This window comes from Ictidomys tridecemlineatus, chromosome 2 (genome assembly GCF_052094955.1).
Source record: "Ictidomys tridecemlineatus isolate mIctTri1 chromosome 2, mIctTri1.hap1, whole genome shotgun sequence".
Classification (NCBI taxonomy): Eukaryota; Metazoa; Chordata; class Mammalia; order Rodentia; family Sciuridae; genus Ictidomys; species Ictidomys tridecemlineatus.
The window spans coordinates 25,591,392-25,611,337 of NC_135478.1; the positions used below are offsets into that span (position 1 = coordinate 25,591,392).

Sequence of the window (19,946 nt, forward strand, 5' to 3'; positions counted from 1 at the left end):
GTATAAAATATAAAAGAAATGTATCATTTGTAGAATTCATTCAATAATTATTTTAAAAATATGATTCATATTTGTTTATGAAATATACAAGAATAATATTAAATGTTATTCTTGAAATAATATTTAAACATTTACATAAAATCTCTAATTTATGTATTAATGGGGTACATTTACTGTTAAGGGACCTCTAAACCCTGAAGCAAACGACGTCACTTAAAACTTTTAAGAGTCAGAGATCGAACGAAGGAAATCACAACAGCTTGTTAAAGCCCGTGCCAAGTGCTGTGGAAATGAAATCCATCCCACAGCTTTCTAGGGATCGCCCACGGAGGGAAGTAGGGCATTCCCCTGGAGAGATCCTCTAGAGAGTAGCATCAAAGCTCTGCCCTGGGAAACATTTGGGAAAGAAGAGAAAATATTAAAAGGAGAAACGAAAGAGCAAAGCAAGTTGGATCGATGTGCCTTCTCTATCAATCACACTGTAGAAAAATGGCTATCTCGGACGTCCAACTTCCTATTACAGAGCAGGCTGGGGTCTGGGAAGCCCTTGAAGAATGGCAGGGTGGCTGTCAGCATGGAGTACATCTGCGCTACTGACACTGGTGCATCCCTCCCTTGCCCTCTTGAAGCCTCCCTGGTGCTGATCTTTCCCACATGGAGCAAGCCACCAGTGATGTTTTTATGACATTCACAACAGCATTAGAAACCCTTTATTGCTGTTTAGTGTGGTATTTTTAACATGTGGTTTGGGGGGCAATCAAGACAAAATGTGACGATCAGGAGGAAGCCGATAGCTTCCAGCTCCTTTGGAAAACACCTATTTCAAGAATCTGGAGCAAGTGAAGGATCTTTCTGGGAGAAAACCCTTCAACAATAACTTCAAGTTTGGCACTAAGATTAGGAGGATTTTTTTTTTTAAAAAAACTTCTGTGGAGTTAGACCAGGGATCAGTTTCTTTTTAAAGGGAAAGATGGTAAATGTTGTGTTGTAGACTTTGTAGATGACACAGTTTTTGTTGCAACCCTTCAAGACTGCCATTGTAAAGGTGAAAATAGCTAGCAGTGATTGTAAATAAGGAACTGAGCATGGCTGTGTGTTCTTAAAACTTACAGCTGTTGACATTTGAGTTTCATATAATATTTATGTGTCCTAAGTATTGTTCTTTTAAATTTTTTTTTCTCAATTAAAAATGTAAGTCTTTTATGTTTGTGGGTTGTTGAAAAACAGGCAATGGGCCAGACTTGGATCTATGATTTAAGTAATTTTCCCGTTTTTTTTTTAAGTGAGGTGAAATCATATAACATAAAACAAACCATCTAAACCAAACAATTAAATGCATTTAGTATGTTCATCCTGTTATGCCATCTCCACCACCTCCACCTAGTTCCCAGTTTTTTTTTTATCACCCCTAAAGGAAACCTTGCATCCAATAAACAGCTGTTCTACTTCCTTCCTTGCTAGCTGTTCCTGGCAACCAATGATCTGTTTTCTATCTCTACGAATTTTCTTCTTCTGAGTTACTTCATATAAATGGAATCACAGAATACGTGACCTTTTATGTCTGGCTACTTTCAATCATCGAAATGTTTTAAAGGTTCATCTACATCAAAGCACTGATCAGTATTTCATTCTTTTTAATGGATGTATAATATTGTATCACATATATGTATTTATAAAATAAGTTTATATTTTGTTTACCTATTGTGAACTGTGCTGCTAAGAGCATGCATGTACCTGTATTTATTTAAGCATTTGTTTTACATTCTTTTGAGAATACACCTGGGAGTAGAATTGCTGGGTTATATTACACTTAACTTTTTGAGAAACAGCCATGCTCCATGCTTACCATGAACATGTCAGGGGATACTGCAACTCTCTCTCTTCCTCTGTACTTGTGATCTTTCTCACTCTACTTTACATTTTTCTTTTTTTGTCTATATCATTCATCACCTGAAGATTGATCTATCATCATTTTACTTACATACATATCCATTGTCTTCCTAAATAAAATATTAATTCTATGAGGGCAAATATCTTCATCTGGTTAGTTCACTGATACATCCTAAGCGCTTAGAACAGAGCCTGGCACAGCAGAGCTGCTACATAAATATTTGTCAAATGAATTCCTATTTAAGCTTGAAATAAAGCAAAGATGGTTCATATTAGTAATGCTTGGCATGCTTATTAAATAAGAAAAGAAAAACATTTATTGAAGGGATACCACTTTTCTCCAAATTGTTCTGCAAATGCACCAGAATTCTGGTTGAAATCTCAATGGGATTTGAGTGGGGGGCTTCACAAAATGATTGTAAAATAAATCTTGAAGAGTACCTGAGAACAGCAAAACATTTTTGCAAAAAAAAAAAAAGTTTTGTAAACCATTATAGTGATTAAATCAGAGAGCTACTAGTGCTGGAACAAGTGAATATCATCATTAATGTAGTGAATTGAAAGCCTAAAATAGGCATCTTTATGAATTTACTGTCAGATAAAAGTGATTTCTCAAATCATCAGTGAAAGAAAGAATTATTCAACAAATCATGGTGAGTCACTTGGTTAATTATTTGATGAAAACACCAGATGCTTAATTGGTAGCATATTATGAAATAAATTTGGATGGAATTTACATAAAAGTTGAAATATTAAAATAGTTGAAAAAAATAGAAATACTAGCTTATTTGTTCTTGAATAGAGAGACCCAAAGCATATTTTTATGAGAGAAGGCAATATATGAAAAGATTGATAATTTGGTTGCATAAAACCATAGACATTAGTATACAACCTAAAGGCAGATAAGTTGGAGGAATTTGTCAATTTGCATAATTAAGGGTATGATACAGCATTATAAAAGATTTATAAGCAGGTTTAAAAAATTAATAGGAAAAGATGAATAAGCCAAAAGACATATAGTATTGTCCAAGGCCATAAACTGAAAACTTACAAAAGATATGGAATAGAAAGTTAAGCATCTAATAAATAATTTAGTAACCAAAGAACTGAAATGAGAATATCCAGCTATCCATTTTCCCCCTATCAAATGTGCAATGATAAAACAAAACAAAACCAAAGTAAAAGCTGCCATCACTGATTGTATATAGAGTCATGATCGCTCTCATACACTCCTGCTGGGGGAGAAGATGGCACCGCTGTTGATCACTACTGTCAGGCTAATTGCGGGACAGGTTATCTTCTCTGTACAATTCTGTTCTAAGCATCAAAAGCTTTAAACATGTGTTGCATTAGCCAGCTTCCAATTATTATAACAAAATACTTGAGAAAATTAACTAATAAAAATATTTATTTTTGGTCAGGTTCTGGAGTTTCCAGACCAAGATTGGTGAGGCAGCAGGTGCCCATCACTTTGGGCCTCTGACAATGCAACACAATATGTTGGAGCACATGGCAGAACAATTTGCTAGCCTCATGACAAAGGGAGCAAAGACAAGAGGAAGTGGCTGGAGTCCCACAGTGTGTTACAGGGCACCTTCCCAAAGACCTAAGAACCTTTCACTAGAACATAGCTCCTAAAGGTTCCATCTCCCAATAGCATCACCCTGGGGACCAAACCTTTAACACATTACCCTTTGGGGACACTTATCCAGACCATAGTATGTGCACAATGTAGCAATTTCAACTTCAGAATTGGATCTTAAGAAAATAGTTATATCTGCAATGTTTTAACTATAAAAATGCCTACTGTATCTTTGCAAGTAATATTGAAAAGTGGAAAACAAACAAAAATCGCAAAACTGGGCATTAGTTAATGAAAGTCTGGTATATTGGTAAGCAAAATATTGTTTTGGCTACCGAGATAATTTTTAATCTAATAATGATTGACATAACGTAATGGTCACAATATAATGTTAAATTGTCAACATCAGCAGGGCACCGTGGCACGTGCCTGTAATCCCAACAGCTCAGGAGGCTGAGGCAGGAGGATTACAAATTCAAAGCCAGCCTCAGCAATGGCGATGGACTAAGCAACTCAGTAAGACCTTGTCTCTAAATAAAATACAAAATAGGGCTGGGGTATGGCTCAGTGGTCAAGTTCAATCTACAGTACCCCTCTCCCCCCCTAAAAAAAAGTGTCAACATCAGGGTAAAAGACCCCCAAAAGTAGGCATCACTTGCATGTAAAAACGTCTGGCAGAGCATATAGAAAGATGTTCATCATATTTCTGTGTGGGTGGTGGAATTATAAATGCTCTTTAGTTCTTGTTTTTGCTTATTTGTATTTGCTCATTTTCTATAATGAAAAAAGATTTTCTTTTTGTGCTAAAAATAAAACAACATATTTTTTCAAAGGAAGTGGGTGATATTTTTGAACAATTTAATAAAAATAAAGTCATGTTGAAATGAGAGGAATCACTGGCAGTTTGGGTTTTGGAGTCCAGCAGCTTTGGAAAGAAGTGGCAGCATCTCCCCTATCTCCACTGGCCACGCTGAAGTCTCTGGCAGGAGTCCTGACACTATTGAGCAAGGCCCAGGTTCTGCATCTACACACATGTTGTAAGCACTGTGCTTGCCCAGAGTACCAGTGGGCGGCAGGCCTTCATTTTCATCCTGAAACAACACCCCTGAAGGCAGGGCCTCTCCCTGGGCTCATTAGAGCACATTCTGCAGTAGAATGTCTGACTGCAGCCCTCACAGATTATTTGAGTTTAGTGGCTTCTTTCTTAATATGGGGAAAGCGTCCATCTCCCTTTATTTTTCCTTAAAAATTTAATTTTAAAAATATATTTTTAACATTTAAGCCTCCTGAGCTGGATTTCTTACACTCTGTGCTATTGACATTTGGGGTCTGCCGGTTGCTGATTGTGTGTGTGAGACTGTCCTGTGCTGACTTAGCAACATCCTTGGCCTCTACTCAACTTGGTGCCAGCAGCACCCCTTCTTTCAATTGTAACCACCAAAAACATCTCCAGACATTGTCTCATGTTCTGTGGGAATGGGGTTGCTGATACAATAAGGAAGTCCAGTTAAATTTTACTTTCTGATCTTTTTTTTTTGCATAAATTTATCATACATATTGCCCAGGACAAGTGCACCTCAAATGTTGCCTGGGACATACTGAGTTTAAAAAGTATTTGTTGTTGTTTTTCTGAAACTCAATTTTAACTAGGTGTCTTTTTATGTGTTAGATCTTGAAATTCTATGAGACAAAATCACTTCCAGTCAAGAATCCCTGGTGTATAGCCAGGGATTATTTTCAGTCCTTTTATAGAAGAGGAAACTGGGATTGAGGAAGGGAAGACTTTGGTTCACCGTCACATGGTGGAAAAGATGCTGAGGAGAGATTTGAACCCAGATATTCTGATTACAATTTCCTACTTCCTCCTTAGGCATAAAAAAACTATCCATCTTTATTTCTGAAAGGTTAAAAACCAAGAGACAATCAGAATCAGGGTGACTTGGCCTGGGGACTGTGCCCATGATTGCCAAGAATCAGGAACTTTGCCTGTATTTTCTCTAACACAATGAATGATTCCTTGAAGTTAGCTATTATTTACTACTAAAATGGAAAATTGAGGATCAGAGAGCTTTAAAAGGTTTCCCAAGATTGCCTTGCTAACAGATGGTGGTGCCTGAGTTCAAAAGTGGGTCTGATTTAATGCAAACTGGACACTGGGTCTCTGGCTGTTATGCTTTGTTTACTCATTTTTTGTCCTTCATCATCTAGGTTTGACTGACATATCCTAACTGTATTTTCTATTTTCATCAAGGTATCAGATCTTTGATCTATCATAATTTAGAAATCAGACATAAAAAGATGAAGTGCTCTAGAACCCTTTTAACTACCATTTCTGGACCAATTGACAAGTAATGGCACTACTTGATTTGCACCTGGGATAGGGTGCCTCCTAGATACGTCTGTCCAAAGAACAGAGGTGGCGACTAAACTGGGTTAATCTCTGGACTACACATCAACTTCCGAGAAATTAAAAAATTGACTTTGTTGCACTTTGAAAGATAATGGGTGTGTTTGGGCTCTCTGTCCTCAGCAGGAAAGTAATGCCTGGAGCTATAGATGAGTTTGGTAGGAAATGGGTCATCTCTCAAATGCCACATCCATTATGGAACTCTGATTGACTGCTTCCTCCTCAGGTAGAGCTACTATTTTCTTACATTTTTTTTTCCACTAGCATTTTATATATACCTTTGTTCAAGTATCTATATGTACATACCCAATTATTTACCAGAGTGCTCTGTATACATTAAGCATCTATGGATAAAAAAAAGAAAGAATGAGATGAAGAACTATGTAACAAAGTTTGAAGTATTTTGAAAAATAGTGATTTTCTCAATATTTCTACAATTCCTTGTTCCTTTTCCCAAGGACCAAAGGCCTGCTGCATAGCCCTTAGGGACTTTCTGAATTTTATGTCATACATTGAGTCATAAAGATACCTTCAAGCCTGCCACCCAGAGTGTGTGGTCCATGGACTGACATTACCTACATCATCTGACACCCTGTAAGGAAGGCAGAATCTCAGGACCCAGTGTCCGACCCATTAGATCAGGGTAGGTATTTCAATAAGACTTCCTAATGATTTTTATGCACATTCAGTTTTTAGGAAGTCCTGCCTTAGAGATCAGTAGCCTAGGGATAGCAAATACATAGCATATGTGCTAACGCCCTTCAAGTGGGGTGCATGGCAGATATCACTAATTAATTACTATAATTTTCTGACTGAGTTATTGGTGCAGCTTCAGAAGCTTCCCTGGGGAATCGCCACCACTCAATTAGTATGGAAGCCAATTTTTTCCTCTCAGATATAATCGATTCTCTCATTTTACACACACAGAAACTAAGCTCAGAGAAGCAAAGCGATATGACTAACTAACATCACTTGGTGCTCCTCTCCAACCTCCTGGTCTAATGGTTTTCTTGTCACACTGAGAAGTTAAGCAGACACAACTCAAACCAGGGCTCATAATTATCTTCTCTTTCTCATCTAAGAAGCCCCAGATTTCCTGTCACTGTCCTCACCAAAATTCTAGGAAGAGCTTGAGTTCGGAGTTGGAGCAATACGTTTTCGACTTCCCCTGTGCTCCAGATACCACTCAATAGTTAGAAAGGGAAGAAAGGGAACATATTTTTCCATCACAGTGGAACTCTAGTCATGGGACCTTGATTAAAAATAACCCATCCCATCTCTCCCCTGACTTCGATTAATAAGAGGGTTCTCAAGTTTTCCGGGAAATTCAATAATACAGAGACTTTTGAAATGCCCTCCAGTGAGCAGACAGGGTCTGTTAGGAACGTGAAGACCCTGGGGTCATCTTTTCCTGCCCATATTCCCCACTCCTGGCTCCTACTGCTTTATTTCCAACTCAGACTTAAGCTTTAAAAAAAAAAATTAATGGCATTCATTGTTTATAAATGCCTCTGTTGATCTTTCCTATTTCGGTTCCTGACTACTAGTGGAAAAACTCCCTCTACTTCCCCCACCCCTCACCCGCTTTGGCTTTAAAAATAGCAGTGGGAGTTGGGTTGGCTGAGGGCCTTGGTGTTTGGAGTCCACAGCCTTTGCCCCCGGGGGCCATCAGTTCACATCGTAACACCATGGCTCCTGAGCTCTTCTCCTATTGCACATGCTTGGCTTCATGTTTGGGGAGGTGCCCTTCTCCATGATCCCTTTCTCATGACCGTCTGGGAAACATCTGGCCCAGTATTAAAAAATCGTCTGTTTTCCCTTTTTTTTCCTGAAGTCTTCAGTGTTGGCAGTTTCAAATGCTTTCTTCAGAACCGGTATTCTATCTCAAGGTTAGAGAATGTGTATTGATTCAGGTCTCTGAAGAGTGGACTGGCCCATCGCTCTTCTCCATCTCTGAATTGCTCTCTGAGCATCTGACTTAACAATTATTGTCAACCTGTTTGTTGCAAACGCAGCCTTCATAATAGCAGTTTTGGGGTCTTAGAGCCCATTCTGTACTGTCACCGGTATCCTTTTAATTGTCAGTCAATTCCATAAAGTAGTATTGTTATTTCTGATCGTATTTTGAAGACCCTGGGATTGAGCGTTGTCCAAAGTCATCCACCCTCAGATTCCTCTGCACCCTTCCACCTCTCTCTGGCTTTTTCTTGCAGGTTTTTATTTGCATTTCTTTGTGATGATCCACTTATTGATGATCACCAGGGGCCTTGAACAAAGACTGTCTGGAGTAGTGGACAGTGTTTCGGTTTCAACCTGCTGGGCTGATGCCCTTCCTTCACTTTTGCTAACTCACTGGAGATTTTAGAAGCAAGTCAAAACTCAGGAGCTCTGAGTGTAATTCTTTAGGCAACAAGGTGGGGCAAGCCTTCTTGAGAACAACAAGGGTGTGATGTCAAATTACTTTCAGAAGAGATTTGGCAGCCGTGTATAAACTGAATGAGGACATGGAGATGAGAAGAAATCACATAATTTAGAAAGTTCTTGAACCAGTTCATGTGAGATGGACCAAAGGCTGGATCAGGCAGGATCAACATGGAAGAGAGGTAGGGCTTGGTGGCAGGGACGCCTCAGAAGCAGAATTGACAGTATGATCGTGGATGGGGTTTCTAGATAAAAGGAGCAGGGACCTGGAGATTTTGGTCAGGTAGCTAAGATGATGAGGTACCATCTGTCCCACCAGGAGAGAAGACATCCACATAATGGCAGGATATGGGAGGAGGGAGGTGCTTTGTTCCAATGTAGACACTTAAACATTTTGGCATCAACAAGGCATCTGGACAGCAAAATTTCTGGTGTTGATATGTATGACTAGACCCAGGGAGACTGGCAGCCTGTGGGAGTAGCATGCACCCCTGCAGGGGAAAGCAGGGCAGGAAGATAGGACAGAACAAAGCGCCTTGAAAGGTCTTACTGAAGCACTATTGCATTTTGGATGCAATCTCTACAGCAAACCCATCAGGTAGTTGTTTTTGTTTCTAATTATTTATTTTTTTTATTTTTTGAGACAGGGTCTTGCTCAATTGCTGAGGCTGGCTTTGAACCTGCAATCCTCCTCCTCAATATCCCCAGTCACTGGAATTACAGGTCTGTGCCATGGCGCCTGGCTATGATTTCTATTTTTAAAATGAAAAAAAATTGATGCCCATAAAATGTTTCTTGAAATTTTCCATTAAAAATGGGGATGTCAGGCAAAATGATATAGTCAAGCTGAGTCAAGCTGGCTCAACATGCCCCTTCAGTTTTAATTACATGCTCTTCTTCCTTCTCTTTATGGCATTATAAATGGAGTAAAGGCGGTGGTTGGATCTTACAGTGCATAGAATCAGGTACAGGTGAACATGGATGGGAACTCTGAATAATGTTCTTTCTGTACCTGACCAGAAACACATTTCCCGAGTCTCTCTGTGTGTGTGTGTGTGTGTGTGTGTGTGTGTGTGTGTGTGTGTGCATGTGTGTGTGCACTTGCACATGTATAAAAATACATGCCCTCATGAACTTGCTGGTTGTCCTGTTGTTGGGGTGGGACATGCAGGGCAGCAATAGGCTTCTGCACCTTTATTTCATGTAAACTTCACATGTGATGGAATGATCTCTAATTTGCTTTTGTGCTTGGGTAACCAGGTAGTGTTTGATGAGCTATGGAGAAAACGCTTTCCCCCATCCTCTGTCCTTGATAGTTGGTTTACAATGTAGACACTTTCAGGTGCACATGGCTACACATGTGCACACCTCACACACACTACTTCATGATGTTCTGAGACCCAGGTGCACACCCAGGCATGTTCTATTTTAGAGCACTAGCCCAGTAATATTATTCCATGACATCCTAACTACTGTGGCTGCACAACCAAGGGGAACAATCTAAAGTAGGTCAGTGGAGCATTCCCTGTTATGTCAGCCAAATAATGGGACAGGATACACGTTTTCTAGCAAGTCTCTGTCACCCCACAGATAAGTGATGGCCTATTCCTATAGATCGTCAGCCTTCAAACCTGGAACAGCCCTGGGTCAAAGGCAATCAGCCTCTCAACATTTGAGGCTTCATCATGACATCGTCAGAACCTCAAGCAGCAGCAGGAATCAGCAGTGTTGTAATGGGGTTCACTTTATGCTTGGAGTACAAATCTTGCTGCAAGCAGATTATTTTTAAAACTGACATTTTTTTTTCTTTCCTTTTTCTCCCCCTCTCTAACACTGGAGGGAAAACAAAACTAATATTGTTTTTTTTTTTTTTCCTGTTTCAAGCTAAGCTATTGTGTTCTTTGGTAGAAGAGTACTACAGCCCATGAGAATAAAGAAACTCCAAAACCAGGGAACTGGAGCTACATGTCTCTCAAGGACATTTGATAACAATAATTAATATTCTCTAATGGTAATATTTGGATCCCAGCCCTTGTATTCTTCTTTTTTTGAGAGCCCTGCGTTTCCTCTGGCAGGGAGAACCATGGCCTCTGGGACAGGAGTTCCCTGTGTTTCTTCTTTGCAAGCAAAGCAATAAAACTTCTTTTTCTTTTTTTTTTTTTTTCAAAACCTTGACCTCATTATTGGCAGGGGAGACAAGGACCCAGCTTTTGATCAATATCACAGGCAGGAAAAGGCTTGGCTCTCCAAGTGCATTCATAGCTGTGTCTACCGTCTTCCTGCCCCAGCTAAACTCCATCTGGACTGATTTCTCCTCTTTTCTTTCTGTCCTGGGAAATGTCTTATTCTTTTAGCATAGAAGAGGAATAAAATATATGAAATACAGTGAGTCTCAAAAGAGCATGTATCCAGACTATCTAAGCTAAAATATTACCAAAGAGCATCTCGTGGTGAACTGTGGGAAAGGACAAAATGTAACAACACCATCAGACATTCTCTGCTCTTGGGTGTGTTATGTATGCACTGAGAACACCATTTTATGTGTCATTCATTTCCTCTTAAGTATGATCTTAAAAGGCTCCTAAAATACAAATTTCTTTTTTAGGGAGGGCAAAACATTTCTTTCCTGAAAGATCATCTCTATGCTTTGATTCAAGAAATCACCAAAGCACTGTAAACATCATGATCTGTGATTTAAGAGAGACGGTTTCTTTCTTTTTGGCTGATTTTCTTTTCTATATTTTTCCCTCCAATCTGACCATTCAAAACTCCAGAAAATTACTTGTAAAATAAACAGTTTAAAGGAAGGAAGTTCCACATTTTTAAACCACAGTGATACGATAACAGCAGTAATTGGCAATATTCATTTTCTGGAGAATGTGTGTACAAAGATTCTCCTCTTATTATTTGATCTCCATTTATTTGGGGGGCTACTAGGGATTGAACTCAGGGGTGCTGGGCCACTGACCACACCCCCAGACCTCTTATCCCTTTCTCATTTTTAATTTTGAGACAAGATCTAAGTTGCCAATGTTGTTGGCCTCAAACTTGGGATCCTCCTGCCTCAGCCTCCCAAATTTTCTAGATTCAAAGTGTGCATCATTGTACCTATACCTTTCTTATTATTAAAAAAATTTTTTTTTGGTACCAGGGATTAAACCCTGGGGTGCTTAACCACTGAGCAACTCTCCCATCCATTTTCATTTTTTATTTTGAGCCAGGATCTCACTAAGTTTTGCAGGGACTTGCTATATTGCTGAGGCTGGCTTTGAATGTGCAATCATCTTGCTTTAGCCTCCTGAGTTGCTGGGATTACTGCGCCTGACCAAACTTTTCTTATTCTTACGGTCAAGAGATGTTTAACATCATGGTCAAGGACAGTTTCTTTGCCTTCCTAATATCAGCATGTATGCATATTAATAAAAATAGCAAAATTTGTATAAGTATGACCAATATTACTGAGATAAGCTAGATTCTAATAGGGTTTTTTTTTTTTTTTTTTGGCTTCTTGACTTTCCCAAACTTGTGTACAGCATGAGGTTCAGATATCGTCCCATCAGGGATGTGGCAGCAGTGCATCCCAGTCTAATCACTTGAGTGGGGATGAGGGGATAGCCTTGGAAGGACAAGGAGAGAATCACGAGGCCTGTTGCACATACCTTGTCTGCTGCCTGTCCACAGTCTGTCATGGAGAGAGGGCCTGCAGATCTGAAGCTTGTAGTGAAAAGGACTCCTTCACATTCTAGCTTCTAGGTAATTTCTGTTTCTTTTTCCTTTGCTACCTCTCAGTCCCTTTCCTTGAATTTATGAAAATATTAGTCTGTACGTCCCCAGATGTCAGCATAGGGGCCCCGCACATAGTTGGTGCTCAGTGAATCTTTGCTGGAAATAGGGCTGTTGAGGTTATTTGAGGTCCTACTTCTTAACTATGAACATTTTATAGATAGTAAAAGCAATCGTAATCATAATTTTGACAATGATATTTCTCATTGGTTGAACAATGAATTTATGTATTCATTTGATCACTTGACAAATTCATTGTGGACAGCTGTTATATATAGGATAGGTGACACTCCCAGGGCAGGGGACACTACAGAGAATGCAACAAGCCGTGGCCTGCACACTCTGGACTTTAACGCATCACATCTGCCATTTGCTAATTCTGTGTGACTGCATTGGGCAACTTATCTCCTTTACTCTTTTCAACAAGGCTATAAGCAAGGAATACTTTGAAGGGCTACACCATATTAAACGAAAAACAATTATAGACAACATCTGCTTTTGATTGACAATAAAATACAAGTGAATCAGATACGCCAATAAAAGAGTCAAAAACGGAAATTAGAAACAACCTGGAAAATTGTTTGGGGAATATAGGAAAGCAAAAAATTAAATTTCACAATCAAAATCTTTATGAGAGGCAGGGAAGGATGGAACTGACACTGCAGATGATTTAATTACTAAATAAAGCTGTAGCTCTAAAATCTTTGGATTTTATAGACCAATATAAAAGGAGAGACTGTGCTACTAGCTTCAGGGGAAAGCAGAGTGGGCAAGGAGACAATGGTGAAGGCCAGAACTGAGGGATATAAAAGAAAACCTGCCAGAAGTCTGAGTTGGACCCTGCTCACTGACATGCCCGCTGCAAGAGGTTCATTAGCTGAACAAGTGGGATGATTGGCAGTTCACTCCCTTATGCATTTGGTACCCACATTCTTTACCTGGAAAATATTACTAAAAATATTCTTTTAACAACTAAGAAACAAAAATAAGAGCTTAAAATGAGGAAGTTATCCAGTAATAGAATTGGCAGTTAATACTGAAACAAGTTAAAACTTAAATTGTCCCAGTAGATGCATAGATTTTGTTATAAAAACATGTGTACCTTAAGATTTACTCACTGAATTGGAAAACAGTGCAATAATCTGAAATGAAAAGAGTGCCATACTTAATTTGCAAAAACCGGAAGTGAAAAGACTTGTTAGATGAGAGTTGGGATTAAAAGTTTGGTCAGTGTATCTTGAAAAATAGAGAAATCAAAATACTCTTTTTATTTATTTGATTAATTAATTTTATTTATACTGGGTATTGAACCCAGTTCTTTGCACATGAGAGGTGAGCGCTCTACCACTGTGTTACATCCCCAGCTTGATTTTTATTTTATTTTGCATATTTATATTTTTCTGTACTGGGAATGGAACCCAGGGGCACTTAACCACTAAGCCACATCCCCAGCCCTTTATTTATTTATTTCTCTATCTATCTATCTATTTATTTAGAGACAGGATCTCACTAAGTTGCTTGGGTCCTTGCTAAATAGCTAAGCTGGCTTTGAACTTGTGATTCTCCTGCCTCAGCCTCCCAAATGGCTGGGATTGTATGTGTGCACCACCACGCCCGGCTTTGATTTTTTTAATAACTTGAGAAATGTAGAAGAAAGAGTTTTTTGAAAATCTCATGTGTAATTATACGTAGAAGAATGCACACATCTTCCAAAACGTGGAGAGATTATTAAAAGGAAAGAAAATGTAAACCACACGTATGTGCACACACATGCACACTCACAAGCACACACAAAATGGAAGGAAACAGGAAGCACAAAATAGAAAACATATAGTAAGCAGGCAGAAAGAAAGCCAGATATTTCACTCATAAGAATGCAAATGCATAATCCTTTTCTGTGTAAGAGTGAAAATTTCAGGTGGGGCAAAAAAAAAAGAAATCTATAATCTAACTATGTTTATTTTCAGAAAAAGCATTTAGATTACATGACAAAAAAGTTGGACTAAAGGTAGATAAGGACCTATCAAGCAACAATCTTAGAAAGTGGAAATATTATACCAGTGGCATTTATGATGAAAACTTTAAACAGGAAAGTATGATATTTTATTTGATTAAGTATATAATCAACAAGGAAGACATCCTTCTAATGACCTTAGTGCACTATGAAACTTTGTTTTAAAATATACAATGCAAAGGAGAAATGAAGAAAAGCTGACAGATGAGGAAATTGGGCCTTGTGTCAGGCTTCCTTTTGGGCGGGCTGGAGTCTTGATATACCCAGGAGTGACTTTCAAAGTATTTAGCAATTTTTTTTCCATATTCTTCCATTGCTTTTTTAAAAAAATTGCTTTTATTTCTGTTGTCGATATTGGAAGATGGACCATTTTATTCCGTGCATTCGCTACTTATTTAAAACATTCACTATGTGCCAGGCCTGTGCTATGCAGTCGCATTGGGAATAGGCACATGAATTTGAGCTCTTCATGTCTGCAAGGAATTGACCAAACTCTGGGTTTTTGAGAAAAGATGTGAAAATTCTTAGAAAATGAGTGACCATCTTAGAACTGGAGAAAGAATTTTCACTGGGTTTGGACAGATCTAGGACTGGCTAGATGGAGAGACAGAACCGGAAGGAAGGACATTGCAGATCTTTCAGAAAGAAGTGTAAAATTCCCTAGGCACTGAAAAGGGCCCAGAAATAGTGTTTGGGCTTTTCCATGGAGAGTCCCACCTCCTCCTGTTCTGTCTTCTCTTCTGGCAACAGCACGAGGATTTTTACATTTTCACAAAATGATGACATGCTGTTCCCATGTGACCCTAGGGTGCGATTCTTGTCCCTAGCAGGAATTGCTTCCACTTTTGTGTGAGACTCTAGGCTGCCTTCTTCCTGGAAGACTACTGACATCAATTTCTACTCAACCTTTGTTGGAAGGAATGTGCTTTATTCTTTTTGATTTAAGTGATTTTCAATGAGAGACTTCTTAAAATACACATACTTGGCAGCAAGCATAGAATTTCTGAAAAAAAAATAATAGCAGATGCAGCTTTAAAAGTACTTGGTGCTCTTTTAGTTGAAAGGTGCTGGGCACAAGTCATACAATCATTCATATTTGATAATCTCTATGAGAACCTTGGACCTGATGTTGCAGCCTTAATAACTCTAATGAATTTGCCTTTGCAAGCGTTAGAAAAATCCCTTGGAATTGTGTACATTAAAGAGATACGTGTCAGACAGTGTTCTATAGCAGGGAAATGTAGATGTTAGGAGGGAGAATTCTTAATCCATTAAATTACTGCCTCTGTTCTCCACTGATAACAGGTGGGTTGCTTTCAGAATGGCAAGACTTCAAAATGCTTGTGTGTGCTATGAATATTCAAAGGGAGAACAGTATACAGAAGTTTTTGAACATGCATTTTTTCTCTTCCTAAATCCACAAGCGTACTTCTGGAGTTGCGTTGAGCCGCTGTACCTTTAGGCTCTGAACTCTGCCATCTGTTACTGTGCACCTGGGGCCCCAAGTAAGTTTAAACTCTCTTCCAGAGGAGATCTCGTCAGCTGTTTGAAGACAATGATCATGCTTTCCCAAGACTTTTCCAGACTAAACATTGCCACCCCCTGCAAACATTCCTTATCTGGAGGAGTCACCATTTCCTTTCTGAGACTGTTTTAGTTATATTCTCTTACAGGGGCCCAAATGAGCAAAGAACAGAAAGAGACTATTTGCCCCTGCTGGATAGGGCACTGCATTGGGTTTTTATCTTCAAGGAGAAAAATCAGCCATAAAGTATAGAAGGCAGAGATTAATAATCCCAGGGGACAAACCAATGGGTTCTGAGCACTGCAATTCAGTATGGAGGCATACTGTAGCTCAAAGGAGAGTTTCTCTTTGAAATATTTTTTAAAAGGGTTTAGAGAGCACTTGTGCTTTATTTACAACCTATATGGCCCCTAAAACAATTGTCCAGTTAAATGAACTCAGAGGTTTAATTTCCATTCTGAGAATACACAGATTTGACATTTGCTTTTCAAAAAAACCCTCGTTCTCTGGCCTCTCTCACCAAGAGACAACATCATTGGTGAGCAAATACTGCTGCTTTTTTTTTTTTTTTTTTTTTTTTTTAGTTTTGTATCTTTATGTTTATCCGTGTGTATAAATATTTTGTTCCACTCAAGTTTTGGTTAGTGACTTCAGCAATGGGATGTGGTCAGAATAGGTCAGGAAACAATTAAACTAATGGTCAAACAAGAGCACAGCAGAAAGGTCCAGTGTAATATAGTACTTCTCATGCTATGTGACTCATTATTATGGTAATGCAGTGTTCTAGGCACACCAGTGCCAAGGTCGCTCTGCATTTTAAACTCACTTCTTGTGAAGGATGCCTTTGTACTTGCATCTTGAAGCATTAAAATATGTTTATAGATGTCCTGGGTACTGAGGGTGCCTTGTTCAGATCTCATTTACCAAGCTGTGCCTTGAGCTTTGGCTGCTAATGACTTACAGACATCATTTTCCCCCCAGAGATTTGTCCTCAGTCAAATGGGATCCTCCTTGGGGTGATGCCACATCCCTATTCCTTCCTGGGGCAGCCATGGTCAATGACTGGGTGACAGTCATGTACAAGGCAGGCCTCTTGTCTCAAAGGGGGTGTGCTCAGAGGCTCAGAGGGATTGTCTAGAGTTGGACTCCAGCTGAGGCCCTATCTTTGCCTAAAGCCTTCCCTTGTCCCTCTTGCTTCTTTGACCCTCCTCCTGAGGGTGTTCCAAGCATTAAACCATTTTCATAGGAATCTCTGAATCAGGCCCTTCTTCTAGGGATTCCTACATAAGACAATGCTGTGATTAATTTTCCATGTTATGGGAAAATTATGAAAGTGAATGATACTTTGTAACAGAAACTGTATAAGAGAAGTTGAAATTTAAGCAATCAAATCCAACCATTTTGATAATTATCTGTTTAAAAAGATCTGAGTTCCTTTAATATATTGTGTCTTCTAAGTAGGCTCCAACTAAAAAAAAAAAAACATTTAATTTAAAAATAATTTTAGAAACAAGGTGTCTGATCACAAACAAAAGAATGAAATTTTTTGGAAAAAAAATCTCCTTAATTGATGGATTAGACCAAGGCATGGAGTTAGTCATGTTAAAAGCACAGATTGACTTGTTGACTTCTTTGAGATTTCAATGAGATGCAGATCACCACATAGATTCAATACTCCCCTGAAATGAGCCACTGCAGGCAGTTAACGCAATAGAAAGATAAAATGCCATAATGGAATACATATAGGTGATACACATCAGAGACAGGACTCCCACCCTCACTTACACGTTCAAGGCCAGAGGATTACAAGATTGCAAGAGTGAACTTGTTGGTGGAGGAAATATGTTCATTTAGCCAAGTACAAGAGTCAGCTCCAAATTCTCCCAGGATAAGACTTGAGTCGTCCTGACAAAAGCAGTCATGTTCTTCTGGTCCCAAAGGCAGAGACATTCAGCCCTGGGGCTGATAGGCATCCCCATCTATTTCTCTATGTCTCCATGAAAGATTGGGTTGACTATCTTTGTCTTGCATAGGTCACCAATTTTTCTAGAAAGGGGTGGCCTAAGGAATTGATCATAAAGGTTAGCAAGGTCCTGGAGGCAAGATTAGATTAGCCAGAGGGTATACCCAGTATCTGCTTAGCCCAAAGGGGCTAACCCAGAACCAGGTAAATAGGTGAGGAGAAGTTTTAGCTCTCAGGTAGAAGGGCAAGGGCAAAGTTAGCAGTAGAGAGCTAAGGAAATTAGAAACGGATGGTCAATGGATGGGGCCTGAGGTCCTGTTCTCTTTTTATTGATCAATGGTCGTGCGGTAATTGTGTGGCCTTTCCAGCTTGAGGGCCTAGGCATCAGCAGCAAGGCACAATTGGGGAGTCTCACAGAACCAACTGTGAGCATCCACTCCATCTTAGAGAGGGTATCGGTTTCATTTTCTAAGGAAGCACTCATCAGCTGGAAAGTGAATAAATCAGATTTGATTTTTCTTATGCATCCTTATACAGCCCTGAGATTTAAGTTAAAGGGGGGGGGAATACCTTTAATATCTTTTCTGAAATGTCATACTTAGGGGCTAAGAGCATCTCATCTTTCCCTACCATCTAGAGTATGAAGATGGCCTCCTCTGGGGACGGGAGGCTAGATTTAAGGGATAAAGAAAGAGGAAGAGGGCAGATCACTTGTGCTCTGTTATCAGTGAATTTAAAACACCGTGCTTTGTTCATGAAGTTAGGACATTGGTCAGCCCCATCGTCATCTCAATTGCCCCTCCTCTCAGCTCCTTCCTCTTGTCTTTTTTATTTTCCCCTTTCTGTGCTACCTCACGTCACCTCTCTAAACCCCTTTCTTCATTCCTAGAAGAAGCCAACTACTGGTTTCCTTTATTTCGTCTTTGAAAAGAGCACTGTGACTTGTTGACTATTTTTTTCCTTTCATTTCAAGATAAAAAGGAGGCTGCAATATAAGTTTAATTATGATCAGAGAAAAGCAAAGTGCCATTCTCTTTAGCATGGGGCTTTTTTTTTAATATTTAGAATAGAGTCTTTCAAAATTTTTGTGGTACTTGAGGTGCACCTAGAGTCCCCCTGTAGGGTAATGACTGTGACATTCCTCAGAGGTGAACTCATTCCCGTTACTCATTTTTAAAAACACATGTTCATTTGTCTTTTCGCACTCATCACAATGAGATTTAAAATAGATGCTCACCATCACTTATTTAAGGGTTATGAATAGCACAGCCTTGAAAAGGCTTGGTGGAAATACGTGTGGAAATTGAAAGTGACGCATCAGAACTAGAAGTCAGACATTCACAAAAAGATTAAGGTTGGAGGCTGGACTGCCTAAGTATTCTGAGCATGGGGCATGCTGAGACCACCACTGGTGACCCCATGCTGACTGTCACACTCCAGCCACCACTTCCAGTTGGAAGTGGGAGCACAGGAACTCCAAGACACGGCTGAATTTACCAAATGATAAAGGATCTATAATCCAGAGACCACCTAAGTGGTCATTTAGATTAACTGACCCTGCGTTCATGCCCTTCTTCTGGTGGCTTACAGTCCCCGCTACTAGAGGGAGAGTAGACACTCCATCCCTTGACTCTGGCTTGCTCTTGTAACTCACCCTGAACTCAAGAAATGCCATCAGAAGCCTAAGGCCTGAAGAAGCTTTGAGTTCTTCCACCTGTTCTTGCCAGAAGAACATGGCGAGGCTGGGCCATTTGGTTCAAGGACATGCAATAAATGAGTGGAGTCTGGATCAGCCAGTCTCTAGCTGTTCTGAAGATGCCCAAGTGAGAGGAAATACTGCCTCTGTTTTAAGTACTGGAGTTTAAGGGTAGTTATTAAGCAACACCATGGTGGGAATCCAGGACCGATATAAGCACTACTTTTAAACATGGCTTGTTTCAAGGAAGAACATGAGTACTGCTACTAGAAAGTGAAAGTGTGGGTAGATAATACTTTCCTAAAAACGAGAACTGGCCTGATGTGTTTGATTCTAATAGGAACTAAAATGGCTCCTGATTGTAATATCCCATTCCTTAACTGGGCCTAGGCAAACGGTGAAGGGAATTGCAGAATTCTGTGTTCTTGGCCATACTGGAAGTCATCCAAATGTCCAGTCTCAGTGATGGCAGACATTGGCCTCTTTGGGAAACACACATTCCAAGTCTCATTTATTGCCCATATGCAATGTTGGGATGATGTAGATGTACAAAGACTCACTGGGGGATAACCCTAAGGGGTTTTAGGGCCCCCTGGAGGACCAACTGAAGTTGGTCTAAAACTGTAGCACAACCCAACTTCTCTCCCTGCCCAGCCCTGCTTCCC

General features: G+C 39.6%; 1 protein-coding gene across 3 annotated transcripts in view; it reads right to left on the reverse strand.

Annotated features, from left to right (window-relative positions):
- Stac (SH3 and cysteine rich domain) overlaps positions 1-19,946 on the reverse strand; it is a 141,418-nt gene that overhangs the window by 62,213 nt on the left and 59,259 nt on the right. The window lies entirely within an intron of this gene.